Source organism: Hevea brasiliensis, chromosome 5 (assembly GCF_030052815.1).
Source record: "Hevea brasiliensis isolate MT/VB/25A 57/8 chromosome 5, ASM3005281v1, whole genome shotgun sequence".
In the NCBI taxonomy this organism is placed as follows: domain Eukaryota; kingdom Viridiplantae; phylum Streptophyta; class Magnoliopsida; order Malpighiales; family Euphorbiaceae; genus Hevea; species Hevea brasiliensis.
Genome location: NC_079497.1, coordinates 102,165,820 through 102,173,917, shown reverse-complemented (window position 1 = coordinate 102,173,917; position 8,098 = coordinate 102,165,820). Strand labels below are relative to the sequence as shown.

General features: G+C 35.5%; 1 pseudogene; it reads right to left on the bottom strand.

The window, feature by feature from the left end:
• Positions 1-763: 763 nt before the first annotated feature.
• LOC110665320 (glucan endo-1,3-beta-glucosidase, basic isoform-like) lies at positions 764-2,042 on the bottom strand (annotated as a pseudogene).
• Between the last annotated feature and the right edge of the window lie 6,056 nt (positions 2,043-8,098).

Here is an 8,098-nt window from a genome sequence, read left to right as displayed (position 1 = left end):
GTTTGGAGAGGGTTAGTGGAGGAAAGTTGATGGTAGAGAAAGATTCAGAGTTTATGGCTCCTTTTCATTTATATGTCTCTCGCTTATTTATTTATTTATTTTTGATGTGGTTTGGTACTTGTATATTCTCAACTTATTTGTTTTATTGATAATTAACTCGGTAATAGCAATAAGTGATTCTATTTTCTTATAAAAATTTAACTTTGGACTCAGCGTGATTGATTAGGCAAGAAGACGTCATGGTCTAGTTCAAAGCTATTATGAAGGTCAATTTTAAGAAACCAAATAAAGATATAAAACAAGCAATATATATATATATATATATATATATATATATATATATATATATATATATATATATATATATTTGTTATTTTATTTTTATGTATTTCCTATCTTAATTGAAGAATCCTGATTATAATAATGTAAAAAATACATCCACTGATTAATAACGTTTTTATTTTTAGGATGGTTTTTTTCTTAATTATAAAAATGAAATCTCTTTCCATCAATTTTACGTTGTTTAAACAAATTTAACTTTACAAGTATATGTTCCACACCAAAACATGGAAAAACTTAGAACTTCACTGACACTTTTAAACACACGTATCAATATCCCATAAATGTCTTATGAACCTTTATTAATTTGGTATACATACATATATCTGTCCCTCATCTTTCTAAGGAGGACCTCCATGTATGCCCTTATTTAGTAGTACTGCATAGAATTGCCTTTAAGTATAACTAAATTAGAGGCACTCTTTTAATTGAAAATGACTGAGTATTTAGGCTGTTTGTTTGGAGAGTAGAGTCCCCAGTGTTTCTCCCGCTCTGGATCTTTGTTACCCTCATCAAACATGACAAAAATGTTAGTTTCTATGGGATTTTCAGGCTTCCTTGGAGTCCCACTTTTCACATCTTGAATCAAGTTGTTATTGAAAGTTGTTGCATTTTCAACTGAAGTTCCAAAATCTCCAGCAGTAGGCCCAACCGATTTCTGATACCACAATCTCCAAAGAACCTCCATCAGCCTTCTCCAAGGCAGCATATACAGCATCAAGCGCCGCATTGAATAGGTTTTGATAATTATTTGGCGGATCAGAGACTAGTGATGACGATGTGAAAAGAGCATATTCAAGACTAATTTGTTACGGATTCTCTTTATAACTGAAGTATGGATACAATTTGAGGAGCAATGGGGATTGGTTGTTCACTAGAAATTCGATAAGAGGATCAAGAATTGGTCGATATTCTTGCTTGAAAGAGCCTTTAGAGGGAGGGAAGGACTCTGCAAGGCTCCTGGGATCAATAGCACTAGAAACTTTAATATTCCCAAGACCAGCAGAAGAGAGTTCATTGCGAATATTTATCATGGCAGGGACTAGAAATTGTGCAAATCGATCTGAGGGCATGATCTCACTTCCAACTGCAATATAACGAAATCTAACATCACATTTTGCACCCATGCATTTGCTCCAGCTGGATGGGTAGCAATATTTTCAAGGTCGTCATTTGGAACTCCAAGCATGAGCTCGATATTGGAGCCTCTAAGGGCTTGCAGAACATCTAGATTTGGGCTGTAGAGTCTCATTCTATGAATGTTATTCTGATTGTAGAGACCTATAACTTGACCTGGTGGTGGCAGGTCATTGCAAACACCTATTTCAGCACCTGCATCAAGAGTTAGTAACCAATACATTAGTCATAATTTGTAAACAGGCATAACTTGGATTGTCATAATGCATGCGAATTTAATTGAATGTGAAGCATAATTTGTTTGATCTGCATATGAAAAATGTGCGATCTCGTGTTCATTTATATTTATCTATAAAATATTGATAAAATTATTAGATGGAGTGTGATTAGGGGATAGGTTAACCCAATTATACATGCTTGGCTTATTGGCCTCTAAAAATAAAATAAATTAATAAAAGATACAACCGGGTTATACCTATTGTATCTAGGCTAGCCAATAGCAACCCCATGAGTAGTGTTGAGGAAAGTGTGGAAGGGCATTTGCCAATTAAATAGGAACTTGCCATCCTTCAAGAAGCTGCAGAGAATAAACTTAAGGGACTTCAAATTTATTTGCCTACTGCAGTAATTGCTCCTACCTATCTATAAAGAAAAGGAGCTCTATGTTTTTCCATTGGCTGGTCAATCACTCCATAGAAACATCAATACAATAGCAAACATTTTCCACAAATGTGTCCATTAGCTAGCAATTGCACATCTAACAATTCTTCTCTTTGGGGACCTTCTACGTATTTGCACCTTGGAAATGTCTTAGCTTCACTTATATGTTTAACTTTTTTCGGGACTAATTACGTCTAAATTTGCAGTGATTTTATGTAGGCATATTATATGAAATGGTAAGTTAATAGAAGGTAGACACACATATAATTACAATTATTAAATTAAAAAGAAGAAACTACATGGTCGTTATGCTCCTAGCTTAAATCACCTTCATGTTTGCAAGTGCATGTCCTTCAGAAGTACGCCTTTATAATCCTATTGAAAATAAATTGCAAGGTAAATCTACTTTTTGTTATTACACAAGATACCCTGAGCATTCCAAAGGCTACTTATCTTATTTTAGGGAAGCGATCTAAAATTGTGAAATCACAAAACAACTAAATTTCTGAATTTTGATAGAGCTGGTGATTGTAATTACGCTAAAATCAATGAAAAAGATAAACAGACTATAATAATTAATATTCTCTTATACCTATACAGCCTGATATGGTAGAACCTGTAGTTGCAAATACTACTTCTGCAGTGGAGATCCATTGAGGCCCTCTGTAACCCATTGAGGCTCCTAAAGGAAAAGAAATAATTATAGAAATTCTGCTAAGGAGATCCAATAGACAGAGATTTATTAGGTCTCTCTCTCAAAGGGCATACATTGATCACGTTTTTAAAAGATTTAGCATTCATGATAATTGTAAATCTGGATGTGCCAACCACCAAAGATTATAAATTAAATTTGGCGCAGTATTCAAAGAATGTTATTGAGACTCAAATAGTTGAAAATAGATTTTTACTTTACTGTTCTAGAAATATGATCATGGTTTGATTAATTGAACTTTGAGTATTCATATTCTTTAACTCGAATAAAATTTAAAATATCTCGAATTTAAATAACTTGCAAAATTAGTAATCAATATGAGTGTCAATTCGATAATCTGTATAATCTAATTTGGAGTCGATTTTATTTGGGTTGAACCAATAATCAATTTAAATTTTAACTTGAAATTTAAATGAATAAAATTAATTTTTTTTAAAAAAAAACTTAATATTTTAAAATGAAACTATTATTTTTGTGGCTTAAATTTTGGATATATTTTTCCATGGACGCGATTTGTGACCCGATCTGAAAGTTTTCGCACTGCGACCCAATTGAGATAAAAAGTAAGATTTGTGGTGGTAGCAGAGGGCACGGGCCGATAGGCCCAGGCTTGAAGCGCACCATTGATCTCTTTTGGGGTATGGGGGCAACGCCCAACGGTATAGACCAGTATAAATATTGTAATATTCTACCATTTGTGGGAAAGTATGAGATATTTGGGAAACACACTAGGGTTAAGGTTTGAGAGTTCTGATTGATTATATCTTGTTCTTTTCATCATAGTAGAACTTTTTTTCTCTTGTCTTGCCCATGGACATAGATCTGACGGTTGAACCATATTAAATCCTATGCTAATTTTCTTCTCTTTTTAATATTATATGATTGTACGATTTGTGTGTGCGCCTTAAATTTACGTGCTTATTATAATAAACTGGTATCAAAGCTTTATGCGCAAAACCTAGGGTTTACAGATGGCGTCATCTTCAATGAAGTATAAGATGGAGAAGTTTGATGGTGGATCGAGTTTCAGTCTGTCGAAGATTAAAATTAAATCTTCATTGATCCTACAAGCTCTATGGAAGGCAATCGAGGATAACTTTTCAGAAGGTATGAAAGAGGCGGAGAAAGCTGATCTAAAGGAGAGAGCCATGAGTGCGATTTTCATGAGTGTAACTGATAATGTCCTACGCGAGATTGCTGGTGAAAGCTCAGCATTGCTGCATGGAAGAAATTAGAGGAGTTATACTCTGCCAAATCGCTGACCATTCACCTGTATTTGAAGAAAAGACTTTACAATTTGAAAATGAGTGAAGGTACGCCCATTAAAGAATATCTGGATGAATTCAATTCAATCATTATGGATCTGAATAATATTATATTGAGATTGATAGTGAGGATCCGGCCCTTATTATGTTATGTTCTTTGCCACGCTCCTATGAAACTTTTGTTGATACTCTGTTGTATGGGAAAGATAGTATTTCACTAGATGATGTTAGTAATTCTCTAAAATCGAAGGAGTTAACAAAGAAATTTCCAGATAATAGAGAAAGATTTAAGGGGGAAAGTTTGGTGAGCCGGGAAAGAACACATTCAAAGGAGGGTTCTTCTAGCAGAAAGAAATCTAAGGCCAGATCTAAGTCAAGAATGAAAAAGGCTAACTGTTTTGAGTGCAGAGAGCAAAGTCACTATAGGAGGGACTATCCCAAGTTGAAAAATAAAAAGGGAAAGCAACCAGAAAGTTCTGGGAATGTGGTTGATAGTTTTATTGATTCTAATGGTGATGACAGTGCTGGAGAAATTTTATCCATGAATTCAGATCATGGACAAAATTCCTGAATTCTTGATACTGTTGCTACTTATAATATGTGTCCACACAGAAACTGGTTTGTCACTTATAAACAGATGAGTGGCAAGGTGTTTCTGGGCAGTGATCATGCATTTTATGTTGAAGGAATTTGTAACATCAGATTGAGGATGTTTGATGGCGTTGTTAGAACTATAGAGTGTTGGCATGTTCCAGGGGTAAAGAGGAACCTGATTTCTCTTGGGATACTTGGCTCTCATGGATTTAGATACCATGCAGAGAATGGAGTTCTCAAAGTGTGCAAGGGCTCTATGGTACTCATAAAGAGCAGTTTGGTTTCAGGATTGTATTTTCTTCAAGGCAATATAGTTTCAAGGGAAGCTGCAGTATCATCCGGAAGCAATAATTAGTATCAGACTCACTTGTGGCATATGCGTCTTGGTCATATGAGTGAAAGAGGATTATCTGTGTTAAGCAAACAGGATTTGTTGGACGGGCAGAAAATAGAATCTATGTACTTTTATGAACACTGTGTGTTTCGCAAACAGACCAAGGTGAAGTTTGACCAAAAGGCAGTGCGAAAGACCAGAGGAATAGTGGATTATATCCACTCAGATCTATGGGGTCCTAACAGAATCTCTTCCAAGAGCGGTGCTAGGTACTTCATGACTTTGATTGATGATTACTCTCAGATGGTGTGGGTTTATTTTCTGAAAACAAAAGATGAGGCATTTTCAACCTTTGTAAAGTGGAAGACGATGATTGAGAAACAGACAGAAAAGAAGGTCAAGCGTCTTAGAACTGATAACGGATTGGAATTTTGCAATCGTGAGTTCGATGCATTCTGCAGCTATGAAGGTATAGTGAGACATCGCACTTGTACAAGGACACCATAGCAAAATGGTATTGCAGAACACATGAACAGAACGCTTTGTGACAAAGCACGAAGCATGCTCTCACATTCAGGATGGGGAAAGGATTTCTAGGCTGAAGCAATTAATATAGCCTGTTTCTTAGTTAATAGATCTCCATCTACAACTATTAAGTGCAAAACTCCTTTTGAGATCTGGTCCGGTTCACCTACTGATTACTCTTAGCTGAGAGTATTTGGTTGCCTTGCTTATGCTCATATGAGAAATGGTAAACTTCAGCCGAGGGCAAGAAAATGCATGTTTCTAGGGTATGCATCTGGAGTGAAGGGCTACAGGTTGTGGTGCAATGATCCAAAGTCTCCAGGATTAATTATTAGTAGGAATGTGATATTTAATGAGTCTGCTTCATTGGATAGTCAGAGGGAAAAGTCAATAGCAGAATCAAAACACAGTGTCAGAGAACAGGTGGAGCTTGATATTGATACTTCAGCAGTTCAGTCCAGTGATTCAGAGGATGAGGTACAAGATCCTAATCAATAAGAGGATGCACCTGAGCAATAACAACAGGAACCATATAGCATTGCAACTGGTAGAGAGATAAGACAGATTAGACCACCGCAGAGATATGCATATGCAGATCTAGTTGCGTTTGCCTTGTTAGTTGTTGAGACAGTTGATGTGCATGAACCCAGCAATTATAGAGAAGTTATTTCTTATTTAGATGCAGATTAGTGGGTCGGTGCTGTGAGTGAAGAAATTAAATCTCTTCACAAGAATCAGACTTGGGAGCTTGTAACATTGCCTAAGGGACAAAAAGTGGTAAATTGCAAATGGGTGTTCAAGAAAAAGGAAGGCACTCCAGGGGTTGAAGGACCTCGATATAAGGCACGGTTGGTAGCAAAAGGCTTTACTCAGAGGGGATTGACTTTAATGAAGTATTTTCTCCAATTGTGAAGCACAGTTCTATCAGAGTTTTACTTGCTATGGTTGCTCTTCATGATCTAGAGCTTGAGCAACTAGATGTTAAGACAGCATTTTTGCATGGTGAGTTGGAGGAGCAAATTTATATGAGTCAGTGTAACACCCCTATTTGCATAGCCAGGTAAATTATATTGTTTTGGTGACCGGTGTTGGTTTGAAAAATTAAGAGGACTAGAACTATGTTTAAGACATGTAAAAAAACTGTGATAAAAAATAAATAGTGATTACCAGATGAAAAAGTAAAAATAAGAAAAAAAAAGCATAAAAAGTTAAATGAGCCAAGGGTCACAGCGATGGATGACCTTACCGGGAAGTGACTGCGAAGTCAGTGCTAACCCAAATTTTAAATGGGAAAATGTGACACCGTGGTCCTAAGGACTGTTGCGAACACAGTGGAAAAGAGAAAACAAGAGAAAAGAATTTTTAAGCAGGTCAAATAATTAGGTCAAGGATCCGGAAGAAATATCGAATAAATTGCAAACCGAATTAAACCGACGATGAGCAATTTAGTCAATTCACCCCTAGAGCTGACTCCTGACCTAACTATCCGATAAAATCGGAGAAATGAAAATTTTGGAATAGATAATTAAATTAAAGAAGAATAGAAAAATGGAGGAAATAGAAAGAAAAGAAAAAAGTGGATTATCACATCATCATCTTACCTCATGCATGATGCAATAATTTCTAAATTTTAAAATTTGATATTAGGGGATAATTATAACTTAAAAGACAATTAAAATGAAATGAAAATCAAATTTTTTTACTTGGTCTTCTTCAAGTGCCGTAGCCTTCTTCCTCACCTCTCTCTCTTTTTCCATTTCCACCTCCATTAAAGCTTGAATAAAAGCTTGATTTCACTCAACAAAACCCTAAATTTCCCAAAATTAATCCATAAAAACTTGTTATCTTTACTTGAGGAGGCGTTAGAAGAAGGAAAGAAAAGAAGAAAAGGAAGAAAGTGAAGAATTCAAAGTCAAGTGGAGGTTAGTAATTTAAGTTGAAAATTTTAGTTTATTATTTGTGTGTTTAGCTCAATTAACCTAGAACTCAACTTAAAAATCAAAAGAAAACACCTATGGGGGATTGATTGGGATTTTGGCTAGCCAAAGTTGGAGTTGGAATTAAATGAATTTGATGCATTTGAATGATTGTTTAGGTTGAATTATGTATGTAGACCATGGATATATATTTTGATTTCATTAGATATTAAATTTATGTAATTAGGGTTCTTGAAAGTTAGGGTTTGGGAGAAAAATTATAAAAAATGGTCAATCGATGCAAATCATCTTAATGAGGGTTAGAAATGGTCAAATCGGACCATTAGTGGTGTGTGTGAATTGATAGAACCAAATTGCAATTCGGATTGGTTAGTATTCATATTCTGGCAGCTTGACCTAGGTCCCTTTCAGGTACCAAAATTGAAAATTTACCAACCCAATTGGTGGGAGGCCAATTGGGAATGAAAACAGACACATAATGGCACAGTTTTCATTTAGGAATCATGCCCAGAAAATGATGATAACATAGTGAACAATTAGGTTAAACTCGGGTGTAGTGCACTGCCACTGTACCAAGATGATCTCATTTGGCCAT